The sequence below is a fragment of the Ambystoma mexicanum genome, chromosome 6p (assembly GCF_040938575.1).
Source record: "Ambystoma mexicanum isolate Mex_15411 chromosome 6p, UKY_AmexF1_1, whole genome shotgun sequence".
NCBI classification, from domain to species: domain Eukaryota; kingdom Metazoa; phylum Chordata; class Amphibia; order Caudata; family Ambystomatidae; genus Ambystoma; species Ambystoma mexicanum.
The window spans coordinates 159082418-159095203 of NC_090935.1; positions in this window are offsets into that span (position 1 = coordinate 159082418).

Consider the following 12786-nt stretch of genomic DNA (forward strand, 5'->3'; position numbering starts at 1 on the left):
TTAAATGGAGGAAGCAAAGGGTGCATTCAAAAGCTACAGTTACTACAGAATGATGCAGTACGAATTGTGAAAAATATACCTAAATGCAACCCGATCTCCATGCGTAGGAAGGACTTACACTGGTTACCAATTGAGACTAAAATTGGCTTTAAGGTGAATACCATCATATTTATTTATTTTATTTATTCACATTTATAAAGCGCACAAATGGCCCGTGCGCATCGTGGCGCGGTTACAGAAGGCTTACTTAGTTGATAGAGTCTAGGACAAAGAATGAACATGGAGGACAGTAGTAGATAATAATGGATACAAACATATAGTAGAATTACAAGTACATAGGTTGGGTTTGCAATATGTTCCTTGGTTACAGGGGAACATGATTGCAGTGTAGACAGTAGTGGATACAAGAACACAGTAGCGTTAAAAGTTAATAGATGGCAATATGTTCCTAGGTTACAGGGGAACATGGTTGTGGTGTAGCTGGGCAAATGACAGTTACAGATTAATTAAACAGTTTGGTTTTAAGTGCTTTACGGAAGACTGTGTATGATGCTTCGTTTCTGAGTGCCGTGGTCAGGGTGTTCCAGTTTTCGGGTGCTAGATGTTGGAAGCTGGCACCTCTAGCTTTGGCTCTTTTGAAAGTGGGGACATACATCATGTTGGAGTGGTGTGAGTGAATGGGTCTGACAGGTGAGACAGGAGTTATTCTTTCTGATAGAATTTATGTATGATTGGTTTTTATCATACATAAATGCTTAAAAGGATCAGCACCATGGTATTTACGAGATTGCATTACTCTGCTGCAATCTCGAAGAACCACTCGGTCTAGCATTCTATGCTCCTTTTTTGTCCTAGGAGCAAGTGTGTCAAAGGTTGTGGCCGTTCTTTTCTGGTTCAGGCAGCTCTGGCCTGAAGCAAACGTCTGATAGATCTGCGTATGGCCAGGAACTTGTTTACTTTCTGCAAACGTTGAAAGACTATTTAATTAACTATGATTCAGTCCTTCTTGTGTGATCTCTGTTCTTCTCTTTCGCACCCTGATGCCAGCAGACTCTGGCATGTAACAAACAAAATAAATAAATAAATAAAGCAATAAATAAATAAATATATAAATAAATAAATAAATACAAATATTGATAATACAGATTTCTCTTCATTCATCACAGTTATTGTTGTCTCTTTGTGCATGTGCTGCATTATGTTTACTTTGATTTTGGAATGCATATGTTCTGTGACTGTCTCGTGGGTTGGGGGCTTAACTGTATATGCGTGGCATACACTCATCAATTGTGCAGTCGTTGTGGGGGGGTGCCACCTATATACTTCAGCTACCAGGCAGTGGATGTTTTCATGCAAGCTGCACATCTGCCACTGGAATGCTTCATCTCCACATGTGAGTTTATTTTATATCTGGCTGTACACATTATTAATCTACTTGTCTCACACACTCTCAGACTTCCTTTTCCATCACCCAAACACATGCCTGCTCATCTTGTATTAGTTGCAGAGGCTTGGAATGCTATGCTTTCCTACCTGAGCCCCTTCATTTATTGACTGCTGCTTGCTACTATGCACTCACATTACATGTGACTCTGTCCTATCAGCGATTTCTTGGACTCCTAGGTCATTCACCTACAGCACTTTGAGGCCATTGCAGTGGCACACAGGCACAATGATATGTCAAATTGCATTACATTGCTTTACTATGTGACTTGCACATGGTGATTTCACTGTATAGCTGCTGCTACATTCAGCTGTGCTGTTGCTGTGCCACTGGTTGTGATGTACCAGGGGGTACTGTGATTAGCTACAGACATGGATTCTGCATCAGTGCTCTCAGTGGTTAAGTATATGGGTGGGTATGTGGCCAGTGTACATCATGTTGGTGGCAGGCCAGTGGAGTGGAGGTAAGTTGTTGATCAACATTGGACGGGTATGGGGATGATGTGGCAGGGCCAGACTGGGGTTGTGTCAGAGGTGAGGGGGTCTGTTGGGTGGTGTCTGGGCTTGAGGGAGCTGACTGTAGGTGGCGTTGGAGGTGTGGGGGGGCTGGTGAGTTGTGCAAGGACCTGTGGGGCTACCTGTGGTGGTGTCATAGGTGAGGGGGCTGGTGGGTGATTTCTCGACTTGAGGGAGCTGCCTGAGGTGGAGGGACTTCTGACACGCCAGCCGAAGCTCGAGCAGGACAGGTGGGCTGCCCCCTTGTGCCGCTCAGGTACAGCGAAGGGAGGGGCAGGCCGTGTCGAGTGACTTTCGTGGACACAGTGGTTAGTGACATCATTATCTCCATAGCAATGGTGATACCACCTGACGTTGAACAGTGTTGCAGGGGTGCAGTGGTGACAGGCAGCCCACCCAGGATATTGGGGCAACTGAAGAACAGAGTGTGCATTGCAGAACCACAGCCATGAGTGCAGTGGCCCTGCTGCAGGGCACACTGATGTCACATAGAGTGAAGGTATCGACGTGGGTCACAGTGGTGAGATAGGTGGACCCACATTTATTTATTTAAAATTATATTTAAATGGGGGGGGACAGTCCTTCATGACCGAAGGACTGCCTAAGAACAGTTTTTGGTTAGGGTGCACTTGTGATGTCGGGTGATCCCACTTGGTGGTCGGGCCACCCAGAAAATCAACAGTTCCTTTTCCATTAGTGGGGCAGGCTACCAACCACCACAGACAGCACCCACTGGTACTGAGAAGGGTTGGATGACTGCAGCAGGCCCTCCCTTGTAATATGAAGTCAATGGGGGCCATTACGAGGTTGGAGGTAGCCATGGTGCTATTAGCGCCATGGCTACCCCCTTACCGCACACCGGGTCCAGGTTCCCTGAATGAGGAATTACTGAGCCATTCCTACCTTGGAGGACCCAGTATTTCCCCTTTCAGGGAACCCATCCCCATTCCCATCCGATCCCCATAGGGCTCAATGGGAATGGGGACCATGCTAACAACGGGCCTGTTGATAACGGGCCCGTTGTTAGCATGCTGGTCCTTTAGCAGCTCCCACTAAGGGCGCCTGGTAAAACCAGCCGCCCTTAGCGGGACCCGCTAAAGGTCCTCATAATGCCGCAGTAAGGGGTTAACGGCACCCGCACCTTTACCAGCGCCGTTAACCCCTAACGCCAACCTTGTAATGATCCCCAATGTGTGTACCTTATTGTTGGTAATGTATAAATGTATTTATATATATATGTATGTATGTACTCGAATTTATAACGAAAACACCAATATCTCGCCATCAATGAGACATCAAGGGAGATGTCATACATGTGTTAAAGTTCTTAATGATTATAGTTATCAATAGGATAGTCACTGTTCGCAGTTAAGTAGAGGTGTAAAGTGTTGCATAATAATTTTGATGAGGGGGATGGGACAGAAAGAAAGAGTGTTGATGTGCACCCTGGTGTGAGGCATGTAAGGGAAGCAGAGGCCTGCCCGTGGGTCAATATGGGGTGGGACCATCTACTGCCCCGCCTCTACAGTGGGTGGTTGTGAGGAATTGCCTTCTGGCAACAGTGCAAAGTACTGTCATTTTTGGTACTTAAAATGATGCAAGAGATTCCATCCCGAAAGAGGTAATATGCTAACCAGATCCCCCTTTGTCACAATTCCATGCCAAAAGCATAGTGCACTTGTGCCCTGCTACATCAGTAGCCTGACTTGCAGCACCCACTCTGTTCATGGCGCAAAGCAGGTTCAAAGGTCACAAGATGCCCACTCGACCACTGCAGCCACAGCAAAGTCACTACAACACAGGGGTGACATTTAAGACATGCCCCCTCTACTCAAACTATGATGATCATGAGTACCCCATGCTGGTGAAAGGGTAATCTCTAAAAATAAGCGAGGCCTGAGTTTAAGCATAGTGCATGGTAATACCGGTGATCATTGCTGTCACATCCCAATTGATATAGCACATGTGTAAGCTCCTGTGAGTCCCAGAGGAAGCTTGCGCAGGTTCGCAGGGGTGCTGGGTGTTGGGTCAGTGGTGGACGCGGAGGTTTACGGAATGGTTGGTCTATGGCTATGTTTTTGGTTTGCATGGGGGCGTGTGGTGGGCGTTCCTCGAGCAGCTCGGTTTTCTTTGCATGTCGGGTTGAAATGCACGTTTGAATGCATGAATACACGAAGCGTATTGGAAACTTTGCACATAGGGCCACGCAGAGTCGTTCTCGGCGCGCCCGCTTTGCTGGATCAATGCGCAGTTTTCCATGAATCGGGCCCATAGTACATAACCATAAGTGATCAGGAAAAGCAGTTCTTATTTTTTCTGGTTTCACAAGGCCACAAAACAATCAATTACAAAGTAGTTGTCATTAAAGGCAGAAGACAGTAAATATAGTCACCCTGGTTCAACTGAGAATGTCACTCCCCAACGGTCCAAAAAGCGTATAAGTGCCCCCCATTTACCCTTCGTACAACGAGACAGCTCTTATGAGTTTAGGGGTATGTATAGGAGCACTATCATTTGGTATTGTGTAGAAAATTCATAATAGGAGACCAAGGGCCAGATTACCGAAACTTTCCACTGGTGCAACTGCAATTTTGCACGGCAAAAACGGCCCTAGTGTCAAAAACATTTGCTTTAAATGCATTTTTGCACCAGGGCAAAGTTTGCCTTAGCGCTAATTTGCTTCCGAATAAGCACTAGGGCAAACTTTGCCCTGGTACAAAAATGCATTGAAAGAATACGTTTTTGCACTTGCACTGGAGCAAGGTTTCTGTAATCTGGCTTCATTACACAAAGGATGAACCTATGCAAATTGGATCAGCCCGAGGGCCGTTATCCCAGACTGAGAGGAGAATGAGTTGTGAACACGGTTTATGCATGTACTGCGCGGCTGATAGCCACCTGCTTTGGGACTGTCCGGAGGTACCACCAAGGATGACGGGAAACAAAAGACCCCAGTCTTAGGTGGAAGCCAGGGTGAGAAGTAGGATTCCTTGTTAGTCACCCATAACTGTGATAAGGAGCAGGACTCAAGACTACTAGTAGTCCGTGTACATCTCCTTCTCACCCATAAGAAGATTGAAGTACTGGCCCTCATCAATAGTGGGGCTGCTGGTAATTTTCTAGATGTTGTTTGGGCCCAGAGAGACGAAAGACCCAGTCAAGCACAGAAGGAGAATCAAGCAGTAGAAGGCATTGACGAAGACCCCTTACCCACACCTCAGTGCCCATGCTAGTAGCCATATTTGATCACCAGGAGACGGTTTATTTTGATCTCATACGGGCGGACCACTTCTCTGTTATTTTGGGTATACCCTGGTTAAGGTTACACAATCGCTATATCGATTGGAGCTGGAACACGCTGCACTTTCCGTCTGACTACTGTTCCTCCCATTGTTTCCATTTGCTTGAAGTACGGAACACTGTTAAGGAGTACACCAATGTTGAATCTTCTGTCGTCGGTGTCCATTGTGTACCGACCTGTTTCAACAGCTTCAAGGAAGTCTTTCATGACCAGATCCCTAAGGCCCTACCCCCACATCGACCTGAAGACTGCGCCATCAACCTCAAGGAAGACACCTTAGCAGCCTTTGGACGCATGTTTTCACTCACTATACCTGAAAAACAGGCATTGAAGGAATATTTGGAAGACAACCTTCAGAACAGCCTTATCAGACCTTCAAAGTGTCCGGCTGGGGCATCCTTATTTTTTATCCCCAAAAGGAAGAGGCTGTGCTACAATGGCCGACTCCTTCCACCGTGAAGGACATCCAGAGGTTTTTAGGACTTGCGAACTTCTATCGCAAGTTTATCCCTAACTTCTCCTGGGCTGTCTTACCCATAACAGATCTTCTTAAAGGAATGGTTCGGTCAGAAATATTATTGTCCGTATGGTTCGGCCGTGTGTTTTTAACCTTAAGTCGATCGATCGTACAAACATTTCCTATGCACCTTACCCGAGTTTTTGTCTCTTGAACACAAGCGAAATCAGGCAGCAGGGCACGGCCAATCTTGTCATAATCTTATCACTTGCCGCATCGTCCTGGGTGATCTGCCTTTGCAGCACTAAATCATATCCCCCGCCCCTGAGCCTGACATCACCAAATCATTGATATTCTCTGCCTCTCTCCGTGACGTTACTGGGAAGTGAAGCCAAACGCGCCCAGTCGTCACCTACGCGACTAGACGCGGAACCCGGAAAACAACACACATCGTCTCACAGCACAGTGCGTCACTATTAGGAGTATGAAACTGTACTTTAAAAGGAAACAGCAAGACTGTACAATTGGTAAAGTACATGTATTTCACATTAAATGTTTCGATAACATTCAGCGTCTGACATATTCAATCAAAATGGGACTTTTTTTCTTTGCTCTCGATCCGCAAATCCACAAATGTTTATCGTCAGTCACGCGCTGTTCCTTTTTAGTACACAGGGGTTCGTTTTGGATAAATTAAGCCCTTCGGTCGCACAGTGAATTGCAAGGCTGGTGCATCAACTTGGCACTAGACCACCGTAAAGGTTGTTATGTTGCTCCTAATCGCTGGTACCGCATAGGGACATATTGGCCCTTGTCTGTCGTCCCAAAAAATTGTCAAGTAAATCCAGTAATTGACATGTAGCTGCAGCTGGCGTTTGAAGAATTCATTGGTCGGGGTCTGGAATAGATGACAATCACAGAATGGCACGATGTACCTGTTTGCAAAACATAAAAATAGAAATGTGTCTCAGAAGCCGATCTTTATTAGAATTAATCATTTTCTTTATTAGCGCAGAGGTGACACAATGTGAACCGAGAGAATACAATCTGGAATATCAAAGTACTCCGCTATTTGCTTCCAAGGATAGTGCAATGGAGTATGTGGAGCTCTAAACATAATGCGTAAACTGAGGCAACAATTCGAGGTGCACACACAATGTAATGATTTATTAGCGTAGAACCAGTGTGAAACCAGTGGTGGTCTACATGCGTCTCAATGCTGGCCTGCCCATGTGCCCGGTAGATAGCCCAGCACACAAAGGTTGTACTAGCACTTCATTGCAATATGCCACACAGAACGAACAAGTACAATGTAACCCAGCAATAACGGTCAGCTATTCGTATTTCGACTAGTTCTGGTATAAAATTGTCTAAAGAGAAACTTACATTATATTCGGCATTTCCATTCTCTTGTCGTAATGCAGACCGTAATGCAGACTCCTCCGTTCGTGTCAATGATTTTTCATAAACTGAACTTATACGTAACTAGGTCCAGTTTCGGAATGGACAACCTTATCATATCATACAGTATTACACCCCCCCTTCAATTCAATCCCTTTCGGAATGGTCCCTGTCTCTCAATGTAAAGAAACAATAGAACCCTAAACTGTGCATGGGACGCGTGGGCCTCCCAGCTCCCAAGCAAAAATTCAAAGCTGGTGACCTTCACTCACAATGAACATACATTCTTACTTTGCAACATCCCGTGTCAACGCATCCATGAGAACATGAATTTTGAAGCACAGGCCCTGGAGGACAAAATTGGGGGATGTCACTGCTCGTCGTTTGTGGCGCTGCTGAGGGGTAGGGGATACTTGCCAAGGACAGAATGCCCCCTACTCCCAAATTATAGTCGATGTAATACAAAAACGGGGTCAAAATGTGTCTAATAATAGGCCCACCTCTGCTTATCTCATGGCCTCCTACCCCATGGCATGTTTTCACAGTCAGTACTTCTTGTGTGCCTAGTATTTTATGTAGCCTAGGTCTAATCCCTTTTGTGTGATGAGCAGATAGATATTCAGCTGTTTGGGGAACTTTATGGCAAGGCAACTGCCAAAACCCAAAGATTCTTACACACTGTTATCCATTGGTCATTAACACGAAAAACGAAGGTCCCACAGTAGCTCGACTAAACTGTGAAATGTGAAAGCAATTGTAATAATTGTACTATTTTTTTTTAAAATGGTCTAAGAGGATATATTTCAAAAGACACATTGCATAGTTTATTTGGACACTTTATAAAAACATTTTTGGCAAAAATAAAAACAGATGGTAATCATTTGTACCGGGATTTGAACTGTTCAACGAGCTTTGGGTGGACATGGCACGTTGGCAATGTTTTGTGGCAATGTATGTGTGCTCTGAACAGATTCTACGACATTAATAATAAGATCTTTCACAAAATCGAATTCCATTTTCTCATATTCTGGTTTGATAACCCATTTTTTGCTTCTTTTCGTAAAGGCCATAGTGTAGCGAAGCATCTCTAAGTTTCGTGCAGTCCTAGATTGTTCCCGGCCTGCATTCTCGTTATGCACTAATACCGCTAGTAAAGTCCTGGATTTCATCCCTTGGATGCCGAAATGCAATCTCTTTGGCCTGTAATTTAGGGACATATTGTGGAACACCTCCAAATCTCCTGTGTGACAGAATTCTGTGAGTCCCTTCAGATCTCTTGATAGAGTTTTATCAAACACAATCTTCTCAAGGACATTGTGTGGAGGTGAAGATGGGATCAACCACTTCTTCTTCCGTGCCTGCTCTGGGGACAAAGGGCCATGTTCACATTGGTGGAAATGTTGGTTTTCTGTCCAGTGGTGAACGTTGGAACAGTGGTGCATTAGTGACCGCCATTTTTCCAGTAGAATTTCCACAGACCCATCACATGTTTTGGAGCTTCACCAAAGATGGTTGATGAAAGACTGGGACCATTGTGAAATACTTTCTAAACCTTCTTTTCCCCTGCAGCCGTTATTTTTTTATTGATTGATTTGGCAACATGCCATACAGCAAATTGATGTTTAATATTTGGATACTGCTCTCTCATTGTCTTGGCTATTGACACGTGTCTGTCCGTGGCTATGAGGTCGATTTGCATTCCCCTCAATTGTAGATCTCCCAGTGATTTTATAAAACCAAGTTTCTCTATGGCCACTGAGGATTTACATTGGGACACCTGCACGGCCACTGAACTCACAGTTTTCTTACTTTCCATGTCCTGAAAATGGTATGTGCAGTACTTAGCAGAAAATCTGGGGCTGTCACACTGTCCATCGCCGGCTAGCCTGAACCGTTTGTCGGAGAATGTACTTTGAATAGCCAATTGTTCAATTTTTCAAGCTTCACTAATGGCAGGGAATAGATAATCACGTTGTTATTTGTAGTATTGCGTTTTAGAAATGAAATGGAGTCCCACAAACTGAAAGAAACTGGATATCTTCGTGAAACTAGAGCCACTGAAAAGTAAAGCTGCTGCACACAGTAGATTGCCAGCTGGCAGTTTCCCTAGCATCGGTTGAGCGGACCATGAAAATGTTTTATGTAACTTTTCCCAGGTGGCATGTATTTTGAGGTTACTGCCTTGTGTTAGACAAGTCACGTTCACCAATGGCTTCCCACATACTTCCCCCGCAATGAATGCACACATTTCAGCATCTTTATAATCTCCATCAAGCTGCTGTCGAATACTATGTATTTGGCCTCTGTTATTAGACTGTCATCTGGCAACACTGTTGTTTCGGACTGAACCGTTGTGGACATATCAGCCAAACTAGACATACTATAGTTTATATCTTTGTCTAGTTCATCGGTCAATAGTGTTGATGCTTCAGTCTCTGTCATTTCAACATCTGTTACTTGAGCATGGATAGGAGAAAACATCAATGTCGACTGTTTTTTGGGGTGCATTTTTTTGGCGGGTGTCGATTGTGTCAAGTGCTCAGCGAGTAATGTAAAACTATCTTCTATAAATTCAACTTCATCTTCTTCTGGCGGAGCAGACGCATTGTAGCAATGGTCCAAAAACACTTTGCTGGATTTGCCGGTCACATTAAATTCATTTTCTGGCCATTGGACATAGGCATCTTGTGTGTGAACACGCCGCACCTCAATTAATAGTTCATCCATGGTGAAAACAGTTTGGCAAGCGGCATCTGTCATTTGTATCGCTGTCTGTGTCTGCATAGTCCGTACTCCATCGGGCAACTACAGGACAGATAGGAAAAGGGATGTTCAGTGTAAATCCAACATACAGTGTTGTATAATTTACATTAAAAAAAAGCATATAATGAAGGCCTCAGCACAAAACAATTGCCAAAAATATAAACTGTTTATAATTAACCTTATTTTTCTTTCTTTTCTTTGAATACTTCTTTCCTCTAACATAACCTCAGCAAGCTGGCGCACTGACTCAGATCCACGTGCTTCCCGTTCAATATACGGATCTTGTATACATCCCTACAAAAAAGAGTATCCATTTAAAATAAGTCATTTGCATTACACAAATAACTAGACCGACTTTCTTTCATTAGAGGGTACTGTCAGTACGCGTACCTCTGGCTCCTGATCAACTACAAGGTCTGGCTCCAGATCAACTACAAGGTCTGGTTCCGGAACAACTACAAGGGATAATGTAATTCTAGAGGACGCTCCAGCATCTCCCTGAAACACAGTACTTTCATTAGTATGGATTAAATATTGTAAACTGGACACACAATTTGGAAAGACGACAAATGAACATATCAATAGCAAAGTACGAATGAAACATTGTGTAAAACAATTCCACGATATGTAAATATGATCAGATTATCTCGTTCAATTGAACTGTCAAGACCCATACCTCTGGCTCCGGATCTACTAGGAGGGATGTTGTAATTGTAGTGGACGCTTCAACATCTCCCTGAAACACAGTAATTGCATTACTAAGGATGAAAATATTGGAAACACACACATTGGGACGCGGATAGAGGTACATATCAATACCAAACCACGATAAACATTGTGTAAAGCAATGATATATTGCGAAAATATGATCACATTATCTAAAATTCCGTGCATAAAACCAGTCTGGAACAGAATAGCTAGGTAAGATTACCTGATACGCGCTCAAAGCGGTTGATGACTCCAGGCAAGACATGGATGTTGAATCTTGTTGCTTCATATTCGGTGGATAGTCATGGAGTTGTAAAGGGAAAGTATTATTCGATTTACAAATGCCAACATTAAAAAGTGGTATTTAAGGAGACTGAATACGAGAACATTATGCTTATGTAAATGAATAATATAGTATAGTTATCTGTGCCAATAAATCAATTTTCTATGAGGGTTCTCAAAAACAAGGACTGATGTTTAGCAAAATAGTCATTATTTAAACAGCTATTCAATCATATAAATATTGAAAGTATTATAAGTGACATTTACACCGAAAATACAGGCGTAAAGCTAAATCCGGAAGCGTGACTCACCTGTGGCAGCATTTTCACGAATAAAGTCGGAATAGCGTTTGGGAGCAATTTTCGAGTTGTTCTCAGTTGATTCTTCTTTGTGTACAAGGATGTGTCGTACATATTCTAGGTAAAGTGCAGGCTGCAGATGCGGTATCGATGACCCCTCTTGTCCTCCAAGACTTGTTTGACTCTACTTTCAAGCTCTTCCGGTGGATTTCCGCAATATCTGACCCATTCTCTTATTTGATCAACAGTTTTAGGGAATACATGCATTGTAATGCCTTCAGATTTGTCATGAGTCTTCGAAGGGCAACTGAAATTAGAACATGCAGGCATTGTTGTAAATTCTGCAAAATAAAGGTCAACATTATTTGAAAACTATTTTGCATAAAAATGTGAGAATGAAGGAATTGGACCATACATTGTTCATTGCACGCTTTCTTTTGGGCACCACTCAAAACAAGTGCAGCGTGGGCGGCTGTATTATAGGATAATTTTCACAAACAATTCATTGATGTGTTGAAAATCAGAACATGTTACTCGTCACTTGAATGTTCTATCGTGCTTCAAGGGGAGCCTACCTGGAGACACGGGGTCTGAGGAGGCCATGTGAACAATGACCCCTGCGCGAAAGATAGCTTTGAAGTGTACATGGTGTTTGTCACCTTGGATGTTCACGCCGCTGACAGCACCCCTTGCCAGCGCACATCCACTGGTGCGAACTGCCTTTGATAGTGGAGGGGGGATGGATTGGCCTGGGGCGTGCAGACAAGGCACCGGAACACTGCTGAATGGAGACACACATGTGTATTGCAGGGGAGCAGCATGCTTCAAGGGGAGCCTGCCTGGAGACACAGGGTCTGAGGAGGCCTTGTGAACAATGATCCCTGCGCAAAAGATAGCTTTGATGTGTACATGGTGTTTGGCACCTTGGTCGTTCGCGCCCTGATAGCACCGCTTGCCAACGCACATCCACTGGTGCTAACTGCCTTTGATAGTGGAGGGGGCATGGATTGGCCTAGGACGTGCAGACAAGGCATTGGAACACTGCTGAATGGAGACACACTTATGTGTATTGCAGGGGAGTGGCCTGCTTCAAGGGGCGCCGGCCTGGAGACACGGGGTCTGAGGAGGCCATGTGAACAATGGCCCCTGGGCGTAAAATACCTTTTGAAGTGTACATGGTGTTTGGCACCTTGGCTGTTCCCACCCCTGCCTGCCCCCCTTGGGAGGGCATGGCCACAGGTGCTAACAGTCATTGATAGTGGAGGGGGGATGATTGGGCCTGGGGCGTGCAGACAAGGCACCGGAACACTGCTGAATGGAAACACACTTGATTCACTTAAAAACTGAAACAACCATTGATAAAAAATATGTTGTGTTTTATTTGGTTTCTTATTTTGATGGCACAAAACTACTACACATTGTAAAGGTCTGGTTGCAGCACAGCGAGGGAAAGTTTCTCTAATGGGGAAAGTTTCTCTAATGGCATCAACGACACAGGTGGGTACTACTTGTCGAACGCGGTGTCCAAGCCTCCCATGAAGCCACCATGTAAACGAACGATAGGCCACCTGCCTGTACCACCTGTGAAAAAGAAAGATAGAAACTGTTTTTAAATG